The 18,600-nt window shown below is 39.7% G+C and overlaps 1 protein-coding gene across 10 annotated transcripts in view; it reads left to right on the forward strand.

Moving 5' to 3' along the window:
- The window catches only part of dab1a (DAB adaptor protein 1a), a 105,770-nt gene that overhangs the window by 42,453 nt on the left and 44,717 nt on the right, over positions 1-18,600 (forward strand). The window contains exon 1 of one of the 10 annotated variants that reach the window (XM_025065839.1): positions 15,083-15,221. The exons of the other annotated variants lie outside the window; for them this stretch is intronic. The gene's annotated coding sequence lies outside the window, so the exon portion shown is untranslated. Of the gene's footprint in view, positions 1-15,082; positions 15,222-18,600 lie in introns of those variants that run through there. 10 annotated transcript variants of the gene reach the window in all.

Raw genomic sequence — 18,600 nt, forward strand, 5'->3', positions numbered from 1 at the left:
GTGTGTAACCCATGTTTACCATTTTCTTGCCCTTAATGTATTCACAGTGAAGGTGATGTAAGGTGTTACTGGGTAAAATCCATCTTATTTCTTGAACAATGATAAGCAAGTTAAAAAAACAAGCTTGATGAAATTGAAAGACTATAGTTTGTACTGGGGATGGCTCGATCCGATACTCAGGATTGGTGTTGGTCAGATATTGGTCAAAATTTCAGGATCCAACATTGAAAAAAAACCCCAAAACAACTATTGCCTGTCCGATATTTAAGCCCAACTTAACTTTAAGCGACATGTCGTAAACACGGACACTATTGCCTCAGCAATGGCAGACTGTGGCATGGTGGAGGAGAAAAGAATGATTGATATCGGTATCGGCAGATACTCCAAGTTGGCTGGGAAACTAAATAACTATAGTAAAGGATGGAAAGTTTCAGGATAAATATGTCATACCAGCGGGGAATGTAAACAGAGCCTTCTCATTCCTCATTGGAATGAGGAAACAAGACTTTCTTAATAAATTTATACGTGGGGTGTGGCACTGTCTCGTCATAGGTCTAGGACGTCGTAAACCGGGGACCACCTGTATTGTAAAAGTATCAATGAATTGATTGTGTATTGTTCTGTACTATGTGTGTATATGCATGTGTGTGTGTCTGGGGACCCCAAGTAGTTGTAGAGATGTTGATTATTAAAGAGAGACTCTCACCCTTTTTTCCTTCGAACCACTGTTATTATTTCACATCATTATCACTTTTTCTTTCCATACTAGTCTGGTTCTCCCGCTCTCTTCATTGAACATCCCTTTGAGGTGAAATCACAAAGGTGTTCACTTTGTTAATGAGTTTTCACAGCAAACAAAAGCACTTTATTGCAGGAGATTGTGCGTGTGTGTCTGTGCAAGCGTGCATTCTAACACACTCACATCTGCACACACACATACAAGTGGAATGCAGTGCACTGGAGTCACAGCACATTAACACTTCAATTAATTTCACGCATAACATTCTCATTTCCCCAGAAGTCAAGATCCCTGACCACACACACACATCTGAAACCACACACACATTTACAAGTACCTCAGCAGACCTTGGCAATGTTGTGTGCTCCCAGTGACATTTAGGGCGTTGAAAAATTGTCAAACAAAGCGCCTCAAATTACATTTTAATTTGTGTTCTCGGCCTTTTGTTATGCCACGTGAACAAGATGCCAGGTTCTGTACAATATTCTTTATTCAAAGAATACAATAGATGAATGCACTGAGATCATTGAGGGAAAACTCTGATTTGCCCCAGTGTTTATTAGTTAAACTTCGAGGATCACTGTGAGACTGAACAAAAGTTATAGTAAGAAAAAGATGGAAATAGAAATGGAAATGTGATTCCCTTGGAGGAATTCCTCTTTAGATTTCTCCCCCTGTGCCTTTCTCTCCCTGTCTTTTACCTTTCTCTTCCTATCTGGGTTTTTCTGTGGCTGCTCACTAATGAATTTTTAACCAGCCTCTTATTATCTTCTTAGTTCCCTCCTTAGTCACTGTGTAAAGATTAGCTACTGTCTTCGCTGCACCTACCCCACTGTGAGGTTTTACAGTGCGGGCACTGATTTCATGGCGGGAGCAGTGCAGCAGTTTACTCAGTCATGTGGAAGTGATGAAGCTTTGCATACCAGTTGTGTTTTGAAAGACACGGTGATGGCAACCTAATTCAGGTGGTGTGCCAAACATCTGTTAACACAGATGATACAGAGAGGAAGAGAAAAGGTCTGAATCTGGCATCTGTGTCCAGCAGGACGTGGTCCCTGGTTCAAAACCACTTCACAGGCCCCCTCTACAAAGCATCTGGTCTTCACCTTGTATAGCAATCGCTAAGTGGGTGTGTGTGCAGATGCACCTGAACTCAGTCTGCTGAGGTCAAACTCTCTGACATGAACTAGCATATCACATTTACATATGATCATTAACTACACTCATAAACTCTCCATACTTTTTCATTTATTCATACCAATGGTGAATTTAGAGCTGGCCCTGACTGAATTTTTTACAATTATTAAAAATGCTGAAGTTGGTCATTTAAAAAAATTATATATATATATATAATTTTTTATCTTATTTTTTACTGTAATATTATACATTTTATATTTATTTTACTGAAACTTTTTTGTTTTTCTAATTGAACATTGGCTACTGATATGGTCCTCCAATAAAATGATCAGATTAAAAATGTAATATTTTTTTCTAACCATTGTCCTCATTAAATATTGGTTGATTTTAAAAGAAGGAAATCGTCTCGAGGAGGTTAAGGCTGGGGTGAGTAATAACTGGAGATTTTCAGTTTCAGTAGTTCTAAAGAACTGTAAGCGGTCATTTCACAACCTCGGCCATATCATTTATTAACCTTGGATACACTGCTATTATACTTGGCTGTCATAGTGTCTCTCATTGTAAGCTTACTGTGCAAACATCCTCATTCAGTTGTTCTGAAAGTGAGGGGGTATTCATTGAGAGAGAATGTTCGCAGCCTGAATGCCACCTTTCATGTCCCCTGTTAGTACCTCTGATGGCCATTATACTCTAAAGTCATATGGACTGCTACAAATCCTATTATTAACATTGTTCAGCTAGTACTATGATACTCACTGCTATAGGATCTTAGTTATTAATTACAAAGATGTCAACTTAACTGGTGGTAGACGATGAACCAATATCTACTTAGTAAAATAAAATAAATATTTTTTAAATCTCTCTTCTTTAAGCATTGCTAATGACCTTTCACATTACATCATTGTATAAATTGGTGAGCTGAAGCTACTGTCATTATATCAGCATGTTGACTCTGTTGATGACTCCCACTGGAAGTCATTATCAAGTGTAGATAACTGGGATTAAATGAGATTTAATGCAGTAGCTAGGGTTAATACCTGGTTAATGTCAACTAGTCAGATGGGCATTGCTAATAAATATGGATTGGAAATGCATGTGCACTGTACAAATGTGTGTTTCTTATTCCTAGGTTCAGTTAATGGGCCTTCTTTATGGATGGATGTATGGAGGACCCATTCATGGGCCATTTTTGGCCGTTGATCGAACGCCACTAAGCTTCCGTCAATCAAACGAACACTCGTGTGCATACACTCACACAGAGAGTTAAAATATATAAAAAGACCCAATTATATAAATGGACGTAGAGTCAATGCCTTTATAGAGCTCTAAAACCCCATTCATTTTGGCCATTTGAAATCCTCCCCCAGTTGCACTGATCCCTTTTCCTCACACACATACCCTCCCACCCATTCTGCTCATTCTATAGTCAGCTATTAGAATCAGCGGGCTTCAATTAGCCTGAGATAATGACTCCCCTCTCTATGGAACCATGAGAGCTGATGGGTCTGATAAGTAATATTTGGGATTGATGCTTTTGAAAGACCACCCATTTAACCATTCAGCTATGTGTGTGTCTCTGTGAAACTGCATGAGTGTGTGTGTGTGTGTGTGTCTGCGTAAAGCTGGATTAATAGAATAGGCAAGATCTTAGAGCTGCGAGATTAAATGACCGATTTGATGGTTTCAATCATGCACACTGCCAGTGGCCGTCAGTGTAACTGACAGAAGTATTTGATAATATGATGTAGATGACTGGACCAACATATTACATCTGTGTGTGTGTGTGTGTGTGTGTGTCAAAGAGAGACAGTCTATGCTGTGTTAATAGCAAAAATCCTTTTTTAAATTTATTTTTTATCAATTTCTCGGCTCTACACCGCCTGGGTCTTCTACGGCGTCTGGTTTAAGCAGCTCTTCTTCAAAATCAGTGCTGTACAAATACATGTCAAGATTAACTTGAGCAGAGGAATGACTGTATGTGGAATGATTATCTCTGCAAATGAATATTCCAAAAGATAGAAATTCACTACATTATAATCTTTAAAAGGCTGTTTTTATCATGATGTTTTGTTTTATTTTTGGGCCTGCTATGCCTTACTGTCTCTTGTGACTTTTGCACTTGAATGAATGAATGAATTAAAGCCAAAACAAAAACCTTAAGATACAAATAATAAAAAAAATAAAAATATGTTTGGGAACATGACAGAGAGTAGCTGTTGTTGTCATTGCTTGCAGCTGTCGAGCCTCAGTGAATTCTGTCATTGTTAGTCATACTACCTGATGCTCTCATCTGCCCAGCTCTTTTCACCATGCCACCTGACGTGTGCATGTGCCCTCATGCGAATATTTGGGCAGTTAATGGCTTCCATATCCTTCTACTCTTTCTCTCTCTCTCTCCTCTCAACTCACTTGAAGAAAACAGACTCCTTTACCGGGGCCCTTGCTGTAAATCGCCCCTGAAATGAGTTGCCTCTGAAACCTTTATTCCGCTTGGGACCAATGGTCTCTTGAGAGAAACGCTTAACGATTCCCAGTCTGATAAAGGGAGATCTGTGAGATAAATGAAAATGCGTGCTTAAGGGAATATTTGAAGTGGTATTGTCCATCAGGAGGCCTTCTCTGACAGTGAACCCTTTCAACAGAGTGAATTGACCTCTGCAATTTATTACCGCTGACATCTGTCACACCTGAGCCCTGAGGGACTCTCAGCGTAATAATATCACAGCGACACCATGCAACTGGTCACAAAACACTCTCTACACTGCAGTGGCTGCCTGTAGGGTTTATTAAATGACTAATAGGGCGGCGCTTTGGCTTTCCTCATGTTCTTCACAATGTTACAATGTTCGGTCTCCATCTCTGATTATAGGTGTTTGCTATGTTCAATTATAGTGAACCAGGTTATGTTCAGGCTGGATATAATTCAGAAGGTGGTTACCATCCGTTTACAGTATTTTTTATGGAGTATAGAGTTCTTCTAACTTCTAACCTTTGCAGAGGCAGTACAAGATTAGAAGAATCAACTTTGTGTTAGCCCACTTTTTATACAAGTGGCTCACTAAACCTAAACCATCTTCTGTCATTGGACATCCTTTTTTAAGATATATTGAATCCTTATCTAAAACCTTTAATCTAATTAGTGTAATGAATTCTAAACTTTTCTTTGTATCATGCAACTCGTGCCAGGTGTAGAAGCTATTAACATTTCATTTTCATTGCCCAGTGTCAGTCTTAAGGTCATATTAGGAGTAAAAGGCCTACAAACTGTTATTGTGGAAATGATAAACGATGGAGATAAAGCAAATATGGTGTGCTTTACCAATGGATAAATCATTATAATCTGTATAATAATTAAGGTGCAGGTAGGCTTATGCACAATGTTTTCTTGAAATTTTTCCAATCATTAATTTTGAAACTGTTGTAATATGGTATAATGATCTTGTTGGTGTAGTATTTAATTTTAATAATTTAATAATTTAATAGGAAAGAAAGGAGCAGTCGGAAATGTATCAGTGCTTTGACTTAACAAGGACATTTCCAGGACGTTTGTTCAAACTGCAAACTCTAAATACAGTTGCTCTGTATTTTTTAAAGATGACAAAAAGAAGGATGTGACTTACAAAAACAGCAAACCATACTGACATGAAGAGGCTCACTGAAATGCTTTGATAAAATTGCTTTTGTACTGTTAGGGGATAAAGGATGTTTATCATCTACACACGAGGAAATCCATTTGTTTACTTCATGTTTTGCCAGATGACTGTGATGACACATTCTTACCTTTCCAGTTCATACTTGAGGTTTTGTGGGCAGCTTTTGTTTGATGGTTAATAATAATAATATTGATAATACTATTGATACTGCACTCTGTTTTGTGGCCTGGCTTTTTATTGAGCCATCACTGCTTTGACAAAAGTAGCCCTGGACTTTTCGACACATGCAGCAGGATTGTGTTCTAAATGACAAGACCATATTTATACAGATGAGTGAATCTAGCAGTGCTGCCAATCGTGTTTTCAAAAAATTCCCTCTAAGTGAAAATATGTGTGTCGTGAGATGTGTGTTATTATCCTGCAGTGTGTTGTGACAGCTGAGCTCTCAGGGGTGTAGCTTTAAATTAAGGAGGAACATTTGCAGGGGTTGCAGACCATTTAATCACTTAGCTGTGTGATGAATCACAATGAGACCAGGAGCAGAACAAACACAGGCAGTGTACACGTATCGAAGTATGTCAAAAAGATATATCATTTCAAGGGTTCTCCTTTTTACCAAGTAAGAAAATCACACGTTTCTTAGTCATGTTTGATACGTTTGATTTATCATTATAACAATAAACCTGCCAACATCAAATTTCAACTATTTTAACTAGAAAACCTTTTTTAAAAGCTTTCCATGTTTCGATCTAGCCACTGCAGAGAAATAATGAGCTTCTTTTTTTTTCCTTCTTATAATCTATATTGACATATATTGGTTGGAGCCATTACCTTACCATCTACCAAGGTGAACATACTAGCTCTGCTGCTGCCATTTTAACTGATTACACTGCCCAGCTCTCTTTCCTCTTCTCTGTCTGTTGCTATCAAAATGTAACACAGAGGAGGAGGAGGAAAAGAGCAGGTTGTTAGCTAGTAGGTCAGAAGGAACCTTGGAAGAGGAAGCTATTTTCCATACAGACTGTGGCTGCAGGCAACGCTGCAGGTAACAAACACATCAGTCACATATACGCCACACCTGTTACTGTACAGATGGTAAGCCCTATGAGAGAGGCAGCCAGTGCAATGAAGAAAGATGAGCAATCAGGGAGAAACCTAAAGAAAAGACAAGGAAAAGAGTGGGAGGTATTTTATCATGGTCCACTAGTTAATGGAGATCGAACAGGGGAGGATTGGTAGGGGAAAGGGGGGTTTTAAAAAAGGATGAATAAATTCCTTTAAAACAAGTATTAAAATTTAAATCCACAGCTTAAAGACAGTAAAAATGCTGTGATCTGATAGGTGAAAAACATGCGTCTAAAGTGATGATTTCACCATCCCATGTCTTGCTTTTTGTGTGAAAGTCCTGCCATCCAGGAGTTTTCTCCTATTATTTTTGCTCAGCAAACAGAATGGCCCAAGGCGGCCGCATAAGCATCTAGTGGGCGATCTAAAACATCACACCCGTGGTGCAGAAATGGCTTCCCTGGAGCCAGAGGCAGCGGTGGACAATTAAGTATCAAATGAATAGCAGCTCTCCAATGATAGGGGACTATTTCAGGCTTGAGACAACAGATGTGCATCTAAAGGGGTTTTTGTGGAAGGCCTGTTGCGCCACAGTTGCTACACCTCAAGGCAACATCTCAAACATCGAGCAGCGCCACACGCACCAACCCTATCCGTGTGGGTTTTTTTAATGTTTGTTTTTTGTTGTTGTTTTTGCACTTTTCATCATCGGTTCATTACTCTAATTAGAACAGTTTATTATTATGATTTATTGACACAAAACCTATGCCTGAAAGCATGAGTGTGATAATAAACCTTGTTTTTATTTGTAATTTTCTGTTCCATTCTCACATAATGCTAGTGAATAATGTCACCAGCAGTGATTATTGTTATTTAAGTAATTATGTTAATGCTTTTTTATGTAGTTCACAGCAATAGCATTGTAATTAATGTGCTTTAGTGTAAATTGTTGAATTTGTTAAAGGGAAATTGCAGATACTTTCACACATCCTACCTCTGTGCTGGGGCAGTATAGAGGAAAAGGCTGAGAAAATGAAGATGGGGGGAAAAAATCCTCACCTGTGTCTTTTGCCTGAAGCACAGAAACTCATAATCTATTCATTTTATCATTATACGACGTGCAGGCAGACACTCACACCCATGCACACACACACACTTCTTACGACCTCTTTTTATGTCTGCAGTCTCACATAAAATATATTTCTCTTCATTACCTGTGTCCTCATCAAAGACACCAACATTTACCAAAGTGCTCCGCTCTTCAGATCTACCATTATTATTTTGTTCTCTCAAATACAAGGCATTAGTAACTCTGTGTAAGTGAGGTCGAACACGCATGCATATGAATGTGTGTGCTCTCTACCCCCGGCTACACATCTTAATCTCCTGTCTATTAGTATATTCAGATTTTTTTTCCCAGCCAGTGGAGGCATCTGATAGGCTAATTTCACAGCCCTGCTGGCCTTCATCCTGCTCCAGGAAGTGAGGAGTATGATCTGTCTTGAGAATAAATGTAAGGTGCTTGAATCTTTTCTGTCTGCCAACAGCTCCGGCTGAATTTACAGTGAGCTTAAGGTAGTCTAGATATACTACGGAGTCTGGATCATAAAGACACATAACTGAATCCCAGGTTTTCTTTTTGAAAAGTTTAACATTTATGGTAAGGTCCAGGTCTTGTTTTTGTCAACAACCCACTTAATGTTTACCATGTTTGAAGTCATGGTTTCCACCATGGTTGTGATCTTAATTGTTTTGTTTACTGTAGCTCCGTCATCATCTTTGATTCTTGAATATCTTGTGAATATCTTTCATCAAAGTGGTTTAATACTCAGTGGCAAAAGTGGTCAGTGCTCACCAGTTTGCTCGATTCCCAGTATTTCCTAATTAAGTTTCCCAAAGTTTGTGTTTTCTCTTTGAACTCTGCCTCCCCTCTTAGTCGAAAATATTCTAGATGAGGTTAACTGAACAGTCTAAGTCTAAAGCTTGTGACTGTGATGTAGATATTTGTTACTAAATATGGTCCAGTGATGAACTGGTCAAACTGTCCATGGTGTCGCCTGAAGGCTGCTGGGATCTTCTATGGATCCCCTGATCCGTGAAGGGATTAATCAGTAGAAGTTGGAGATTTCAGCTTCAGCCTCTCTCTGAGTTTCTGTACAGTACTTCTCGGAGTCTAGGTCTGATCCTTTCTCTCAAAATATGGAAACTTAACAGTTATGTATTATGCTGTTGGGATAAGCCGCAATCCTTAAGTGTAGACTCCCAGTGTAGTGTCTTACTCTTGAGAACGAGGCCATAGAAACACATACACTGCCTAATATTAATCTGTGCATATGCAGAGCCAGCATCTCTGGTGTGTTTGTGTCTTTGTGTGTATGAGAAGAAAGGGGAACTGCAGGGTTGGAATGAGGTTATCTGATTGTCTATTCTGGTCACACAGCTCGTCTTTTCACTGCTCACTCTGTGACAGCACATTTCCGAAGCTCTTCATGCTTGTGGCTGCCACTGTACCAGCTCTTTCTCCTGTGACCCTCCTTTTTGCCCTTGTCTTAAATATAGGAATACACATTTAACTGGACCGACAAGGATCTTTACATAAGTTGTTGTTTTTTTTTTTTTTTGTCTCATTCATTCATAGATGTATCTGTCAGGGTGTGTGGTCCTTTAGCTAAACATTAGGACGGTAGCGGTAGGTGTATTCACACCGAACCGTTCATTGAAAGATGCATGGAATAAGTACACGTGGAACACAGTAGTGGTGCGAACCAGTTGTTGCTCCCATTAGTCATTTTATAATTTCATCAGCTTTAGTTAGCGGTTAGCACAAACAAGCCTTGTATGGCACATTAGAGCAATCATTTAGCAGTGCAGAAAAGAAATGGATTTGGTCATAACTCACTCGAAACAGCATTGTCTGCTCAAAAGCAATACTGAGGTACGTCCGTACCCAACCTTGGTTCTTGCGTACCATTAAATGTAACATAACATTGATGATTACAAACTATCTATCTCTAAGTATCAAAAATGCACAAGGAAGACCATAGTAAAAGTATTCATGTATACTATTCATGCATCGGCAGATATAAGGTGTAAAACAGTTACAAATACTTACTGTATACATCATAGTGAAGTGATGGGTTTTCTATCTTCAAACACTGACTGATTCTAAATCCTTCAAACTACACTCATGTTTTAACACCAGCTCGAGCTTCTTCTGAGAGAAGTTGATTTAACCCACCTTGATTTCAGCAGATAAAGTTACTGTGCTGAAAGAAGAATCACTCTATCAGTCCATTATCTGTCAGCGTGTGGGCTGCCACTAGTCGGTGTCTGAATCCATAATGCAAACCCTTCTCTGAACTTATTTATATTCTGAACTAATTTATAATGGAGGTGTCCAAGCTCCAAGTTTGTTTTTCCATACATAAATCCACTTGCGGCTTCTCGCGCGTATTGGATTTTTTAGAATCCAATTCCATTATGAAGTATTCTTTTTTAAATATACAACACAAAGCTGTTTAAAGTATGAATATTAACAGAAATAGACTGTTTTTTTGTAAATTTTAGGTTGTTTTTTTTTGAGGGAATAAATGAATTTCCCTTTTTCTACTCCTCTCTCTATTTTCCTGTTATCCCTGTGACCCCTTACCCCCCTCTTCATCTCCCCTGGCCATCTTGGCGCCACCATATATACGTATTACAGAAGTATCATGAGTAGCTTCACTATGATGGATGACAATGAGACGATGGACCCTGTCAGGAGAGGATATCCATGCATTATTATCTGCACCACATACACATACTAGACACATTCACTTTCACACACACAAGGGCTGATACCATACCACTACAATACTGAACCAGGTTTTATTGTGACCAAAATGTAACTGTAATCAATATATACCTGGAAACATATGACATGTAAAATCCAGCATGAAGGTCATGTTTTTCACATTCTCGCTCTCTCTCTTTCTCGCTGCAACTCACACATACAAACGCCCCTATACTAACATTTTCAACCTTTCACTGACTTTAAAAGGTTTGTATTGACTTGGAGTCCTACAGGGAACTGAGTGCCAATAGACCCTCTGCTCTCTGTGAGAGTTCTAAGTCAGACAGGCAGTCCGATACAATGCAGGGTGCTAAAAGGGTCTATTTCCAGCACCAGTTCATAGTTCCAGCCCATGAGACTTTTCATAGAGGTTCTTCATGCAGACACTGTGTGTAGGTGTGATTTTGATGGGAAATTTCTGCCCTGACTGGAGTTCAGAGAGTTGGGAAATCACTAATGGAAATTATGCAGATCATTTCTAGGGAGTCTGTTGATAACATTGGTGGGCCCATCTCTAGATTGTGTGTAAAAGAGGCGCTTTCACTTTCAGCTACTACTCCAACATGATGAAGAACACATAACACCTTTATTATTCATTTAGGTAGAATTTTTTGATCGAATTAAACACTGATCTTGTTGATGTTTGGGTACAAGCTGCTGACATCATGCCAACAGCTTGGAAACTCCACCATCACTGAGCCTGTTAAAATTGTCCACTCAACATGATTTAGATTCCCAACAGCCCTTCTGGACCCTCATCAGCACAGCCTAATGTGAGTAAGTGATTCTTCACTTCTCTGCAACCTTCTCTCCTTTCTCTGCTCTGTATTATAGATGCACCGATCGACCGACTAGTGATTTTCAATATGATCGGCCCTGACTGGTCATCGAGCGGTCAGCAAACGTATTTGTGGTTTTGTAGCCATATGTTGTGCATTGGCAAACAGGAGAAGATGCTCACACTAACACGTAACATGTCGTCAGTATAGAAGTGCCGTTCAAAGAGCAATGACTCATTCAGAAGAACGTTGTGGTGAATGTGAGTTACTTTTGTGCTCAAAGATACTTTACTTTTTGTACATGATCTCAATTGAAGTAAAAGAAATTCCAGTTGGTGCATCTCAACTATTTTTGCTTGTCATACATTTCCTTATTCAAATATGCAGAGCGTGGGCAAAACTGTGCTTTTGTACATCTAGTAGAACACCATCACCTCCATTAGCGTTACCCTAACAAGCATTGCGTGCTTTACACACCTGTCAGTTTTGGTTAACATTTCCATTAAGGAGCAGATTATTCTTTGTTGTAACCCAGAGAGTTGTTCCCCACATTTGCAGGTGGGGTAAAATGAAGATTAAATGAAGAGTGTGAAGACCTGCACATTGGTAGAACAGAAACTCTACTTTTGTCTGACTGTGTCTGAATGTGTCACATGTTCTGGCACTGACACTGCTCCGAGTGCCATAGAACCTGCAGAGGTCCAGTGGCTGAATCATGTATTGACACTTCCACAGTGAGGGAAACTTAAGCTCCACTCATCTCACCTTTATTTTCTTATTTAATCTATTAATCAGTCACTAAGGCTGAAATCTGTGATACCTTCAGGTGTGTGTGTGTGAGCACGTGTGTGTTTATCTTGGTGCGCACGTATGTTTGTGCTACAGGATCGTGCAACACTATGATTAAGTGTTTTGAATAATTGATGATTGCATCCCTCATTAAGTCTCAGTCTTCTGCTCTGACGAGCTCCAGCTCTATTTTTATGCACCAGAATCCTCCCCTGCTCTGTTCCACTCTGCAGATGCAACAATCTATCACTCACATTAGGCTGTGCTGATGGGGGTCCAGAGGGGCTGTTGGGGAACTAAATCATGTTGAGTGGACATTTTTAACAAGCCCGGTGATGATGGGGTTTCCATTGCAATGAGCAACCTGTGACTTTAGAGCTGCTGGGAAAAACACAGGTTGCAGGGCAGGTTGTTGTTAAGCAGTGGCTGTGATTGTGATTGGTCAATTTCTCCACCGATTCTTCTACTTCCAAACCTCCAGCCTCGGCTTTTCTTTGCTGTCAGTCCTTTTACAAAATTTATTCACTCTCTAACACAATTGGTGATGCAGAGGATTAAAGATGCCACGAAGATAAATGAAATTGGTTGCATCCAACCAGTCAGGAGGAATGATGGCCAGAAGGTCTGCTGTGTGTTTGCCGCATTCTCGGCTGATCATGAAAAACCATTACCATATTGCTGACATTAGGCTGCTTCTGTGCACCACGAACAAATCACTAAATCATTCCAGGAGAAGATGGAGCCAGTCCCACCTCCACATGTCACAGAGAGCTGGGACTGAGTAATAACATGCAGCAGATCTGGGATCTTAAAACAAATCCCAAACTTACTGGGACATGATAAGAAGAATACAATTCAAAATCAACTTTGCATGTTTCCTTAAATCTTGTAAAACAGTTTAACCTTTCCTCACCTCACCTTTTCCTCCACTGTTTCTTCTTCTAGTGATTCACGTGGACTGAGATCTGTGTTGTCAGTTCCTGTCCTGCAGTTTGCTGTTGTGCAGGACGGTGGTTGAATTAGCAGCACTGCTGTTCTTACCTCACCGCCTTAGGCGTGGTGCAATAGCTGATACTTTATCCACCAGACAGTTGCATGAACAATTTTGAGCCGTTGTAGTACAGATATCAGTACTGTTCTAAACTGATTTTATCTCTTAGCCTTAGTGCCTCTGAAAGTTGTTGCTGGTAATAGTAGAGTGTGGCTCTGAAAAGTGTGATACCATGTCAACTACACCTTTGTTTTTCCTTGGCATGACTTTATGGAGCTGTAATGCACAGAGAAGTTCACACAACACACTTATTTTCCAGCAAGTTGTCACTGTAAAAAACAGTAAGATGGTTTAGCTTCTCTTCCAAAATGAGCTAAGAGGGGACCATCCACAGAACGTCTTCATAAATCTTTATTAGAAATACAGTTCTGTTCATCATTTAATGTTTTTTTTTCTGTCTTTTCACAGTTGTCTTTCCATCTCTTTTCTGCCAAGGATAAGAATAAAGTGTCGAGCTATCACCAATCCTTGCAAACTGAGACCAAGACTTATTTATGTCTTTTCTTGATTCCAAAACCTGTTGCCTGTTAAAGCTCTGAGAAAATGGACAGTTAGTCTATCTATCTACCTACCTACCTATCTACCCATCCATCCATCCATCCATCCATCCATCCATCCATCTATCTATCTAAATCACTCAACTCAACAACTTACTTGCTTGAAATGTGTTAACTTTTCTGTTAACAGGAAGAGTGGGTATTCATATATTTTTTTTCTTTTCGATTTCTTATTTTTTGGTATGTTTGACTTGCCAGTTACTATTTTCTGCCAATTATGATCGCCCTCAATTAACAACAATAACAACAAAATTAAAGTGTTCTTTAATACAAAATTTTATTCTTAAGTAAATATGAAACAACCTCCAGAAAGAGGTGCTCGGTTTTCGCCATTAGTCGGAACTCACATACTGTACTTAAGTATCTACACTAACACAGTGGTAACATTATAATCTAGGAGATAAAAACATCAGAAGAGTCTGACTTACACTTGGGAGCCATAATGTAGAGCAAAAGGTTCCTGAAAAACAACACAAACGAAAGAAAGTGAATGTAGCACAATCCAATGTATGGAGTACAGCCAGCGAATGATAACGAGGCCACGTACAATACAAGGCAGCGTGACGACATATTTGTCCGCTCGCCAACTAATACCCGTTGCTTGTTTTAACACTGTATGCTGGAATGATGGAACAGACTTAGACATGTGAGTAAAGCTTACGTAGTTAAGAAATGCTGTAGGTTGGAAACGTTGTAAACTGAGGGCGTCATAAACCGAGGACCCCCTGTATCTACAGTTCATATTATTAATGTAGTTACTTTAAGAAATGGGAAGAATGCACAGGCACTTTTTGGTTGACGGGTGCATCTCTATATAACTTATGTAAGGTGGACATTTTATGGTTTTTGTTTTTACTGTAAAATCTATGTATGTAAAGATGACGCAATCCTACCAGGAAGTATAATTATTTTATGATTGTCCTTCCTGTTGTTTTTTTTTTTTTTGGTGTTCATTAGGTTTATTAAAACCAACAGATGGAGTAGAATCAGCTGAATGGTTAGATTTGTTAGTTATTTGGATTTATCCACCTGAATTACATTAAATATAAATTGTGTGAACAAAGCCTCTAGTGTAAGTGAGAAGCAGATTCTAATCTTTGACATTTACACCATTATTTCAAATAACAACGTTCATAACTTAAACATCACAAATGACCTAGAATCTTGCACCTTTCTTGCATTTACTACACATCCAGTCACTATTGCAGTATGCTGTCAGCGTGAATATTTAATAGGCCTTTTCCTCCAGCACACAGTTTGACATGTTTTAGCAGAGAAAGCAAAGGTGTCAGGATGTGTAGGCAGGAACTGCGTGACAGCGAGCCGACCGGCACCTTTACCTGAGGAAGCTAAATGGAAATCAGTCGTGATAATAATTTACATATCGGCTTTTCCTGCTTTGTTAAATTGTCTGGTATAAAAACTCACGCTGCCTGTGCAACTGACTTCACTTCTTCTTGGGTGTGTTGCAATCCACAGCAGCAACCGAGGCGTGATACTGAACTTTAACCCGAGGCTTGGTCTTAGTTGATCTTTTACGCTCTGAGTAGACTGGTTTGCTCATACCTTTTTAAGTTTCTGTGACAGCATTGACAACAGTTTGGAGGACAAGGTGTCTGGTAGGTCTCAGCAAGATTATCTTCTTATTTCTTGTTTTGTTATGTTACATTATTTTGTTTATATGTTTATGCTTTATGTAAACATTGGGACATTTTAAACTACATTTAATCATATGGTGTGGAGAAAAGTGCTGAGCCTTTTCTGAAAACTCCTTATAAAGGTGAATGAAACATTCATCTTTCAATTAATAGGAAACAAATAAATGTGAGAATATCTACATAAGACTTGTTGGTAATATACTAAGTCTGTAACTGTTAATCAAGTTAGAAAATCTCACCTTGAATCTGGTGGTTCTATAGTGCAGTGGTTAGCACGTTTGGTTAGCAGAAGCAGTCCTGGATTCAATTCCCTGAGGAGCCACATGTGTGATAATGTAAATCCTCCTGTTGTAAGTTGCTTTGGATAAATGTGTCTGCTAAATGCAAAAATGTAATGTAAATGTAATAAACCTGAATCTTTTACATTGAACCAGTGGTTCCCGATCACAAGTGAGTGCAGTTTCTTACTGGGGCACAAACAAAGAAAATGTTCAAATTCAAATTGTGCTGCCCACATTAGTGTTTATCAATATAGTTTTAACACTCAAGGTTAGAAATTCATCTGAGTTTATGTGGCTGTAAAAGGCAGGGTGAAGTGAGTTTAACTGGGGTTGTGTCACATGGGGGTCACACTGACTCATGGGTGTGGTTATTTGCCACTGCATGAAAAGTTTCTTCCTTAAATCACATCGGCATGGGGGAAGGTGGCCAATTTTAAGTGTTCAAAATGTCTATTTTTATTATTGTGCTCCACAGTTCTACAGTCTTTACAAAACTGACCTAAAAACATATGTTTTAACTTTAGAAATAAATACATCAAAGCCATTGTCCTCTCTCTGAGTTGGCCTTGATAATCAAGCAAGCAATACTATTATATTGTAACTGGATTGCATTTCGCAATGTTGACCAAATTAATTTTATTAAATGTGCGGCACTACTTTTCAAAAACTTTCCACCCATGCACTTGTGGTTACTTATTTAAGATCAGTGCAGAAAAAAAAGATAGGCATCTTTACGTAGCAGCGTGGAGCAGAGACAGTGGGGAGGAGGAGGAGGAGGAGGAGGTCCAGGGACAGATGAAGATGGACAACAACAGCTAGTGGGTAAAGCGGTGAGGAGGTGGCAGTACTGTATCAGAGGAACAGTGTATGACTGTTCATTATTAAGATGGCTGGAGAGTTGAATGAGTGCTACGGCTAATTTAAATCTGAGTGTGATGGACAGAACACAATTACCCTGAGTGCACAGGAGCAGGGACGGAGAGATAAACGCAGCATCTGCCCTTCTTTCCTCCCTTTTCATCTCCATCCTTCTGCATTTTCTCCATTTTCCTGGCAGACTCGACTGTAACTGCAGATGATTTCTGGGCATTAAGCTCCTGTTGCCAGCACCCTTAACACATGCAGCACAGGCGTACACAAACACTGATTCCTCACAACAGCCACTCTCACCTGTAGGCAGTGCCCCATTTACAGGCAGCCAATTTACCGCTCGTGTCCTTCTCTTTTCCATTTTCCCAGGCTGTGTCTTCAGCTTTGGCTGCAGATTCATGTCTAAATCCTGACACACTTAGCCATGTTCACCTCCTCTTCTGCTGCTACTTTTAGCTCCTGCACAGATTCTGGGTCAAAACGCCACTACAGCGTTCCCGATGCCTGGTCCTGGTGCTTCTTCTATTTGTACATGTCTGCTTAGGAGTGAGTTTGTAAAGTTAGACATGCACTGCTTTTTTTGAGGATGGGAATTAGCGTGTTCACCCCCTCCAGGGACTAGCTCAGATGTGGAACTTGTCCTAGAGTCTCCACAGTAACAACCATATGTCCACAGCCATGGAGACATCTGCAGAGTGGTAGAGCAGCCAGTTCTTGCTTCTATTCGTGTCGAGTCGAATGGGTTTTGAGTTTTATTTTCTTCGCTATGGTTGGCCCAGACACCCTTCTTCATCTAAGTGAGTAGTACTCTCACTGGAGAAGTAGTTCAAGGAACATTATTTATAAGATTACAACACATTTTTCCTAACAGGATGTTCTTATTATAGGGCACACTACCTCCACATAAGTGAATCTATGGATTGTTGTTTTGGGGTTGTTTTTTTTTTAGGTTAATGCAGCATTTTTTGTGCTGTTGATTTTCTCTTCCAAGTCAAGGATTTAAAATACTGTTTTGTTGGCCAAAGCTGCCTGAAGACAACAACATCTAGATAACAAAAAGACAAACGTGTTCAGAGTTATGGGCTTTTGTTCTCTCACCCTTCTACCCTCACCTCATTGTTTTACACTCTCACTTTGTACTCCTCACCCCTCTGTTTTTTTCACCCTGTTCATTCCTCTCTTCCAAACATCTCTCTCTTCATACTCACTCTCTCTCCATCCATTTGGTGGAACCGTGCTGCTGATAATGCCCATAATTGGAGTGACTCACACTTTTCCAGTGTGTTTGGACCAGATAAAGAATATTGTCAGCATTTTGCCGACATGGCCTCTGCTGGCAGAATTAAATGGACTCTGTTCTGTTCTGTCTGCAGCAAATTAAAAGCCTCTCAATTCATCTGTTCTCGCCTGAGGCTTACAGGGGCCCCCTATTCACACAGAAACACCGAGGAGTGAGGGAGGAGAGAGAAAAGAGAGTTTTCCCTCAACCCCAAGATGCACTGGTCTTTGGTTTTGTTCAGCTCTTTTTTCCCAACCACTGTTAAATAAAGATGGAGCGGAAAAGAGAGGTCAAAGCTGAGAGTTTAAGAGAGGTGAAGAGCAGCACAGAAGCTAGTTGTATTCATTATGCTGCATGTTAGTTTGCAGCTGTCTGTACTCTCTCTCTCTCTGTGTGTGTGTGTGTGTGTGTACAGTTATCTGAGAGGGTTTTGGTTCAGATCTCAGTGTGTTTGGCCCTTTAGGTTTCGTTCGTTACTGCCAGGCAACACTTAAGAATTAAAGAGCAGCAGATGGGGAAAGAATAGACAGACTCCTGGGACCAGAGGGGCCCACGAGGCCCTGCACAGGGGGCTGTTAAAAACACAGGTGCTATTGAGAATACATCACAGGGGTTTCACAGTACAAAATTTCAATGCAGTTTTTTATTCGTCCAATTTATTTAAAACAACCTCAGCCGTGTTTAAGCAGCAAATCATAACAAGTCTGGCTTAGTGAGATCGCACTGTTGAACAACCCTAGTTGTTACTTGTTGTATACTCCAACTTGTTAAACGTCCTCCATTACAAATCATAGTGATTGCATACAGATAACCACACCCTGTTTAGGAGTATAAAAAGGAGATATGTATGAAAAAAAAAGGAAATAATTCAACGCTGATGAATCCGTCTTTATTTTCTAGTGGGCATTCT

Source organism: Cynoglossus semilaevis, chromosome 2 (assembly GCF_000523025.1).
Source record: "Cynoglossus semilaevis isolate Cse_v1.0 chromosome 2, Cse_v1.0, whole genome shotgun sequence".
Lineage (NCBI taxonomy): Eukaryota > Metazoa > Chordata > Actinopteri > Pleuronectiformes > Cynoglossidae > Cynoglossus > Cynoglossus semilaevis.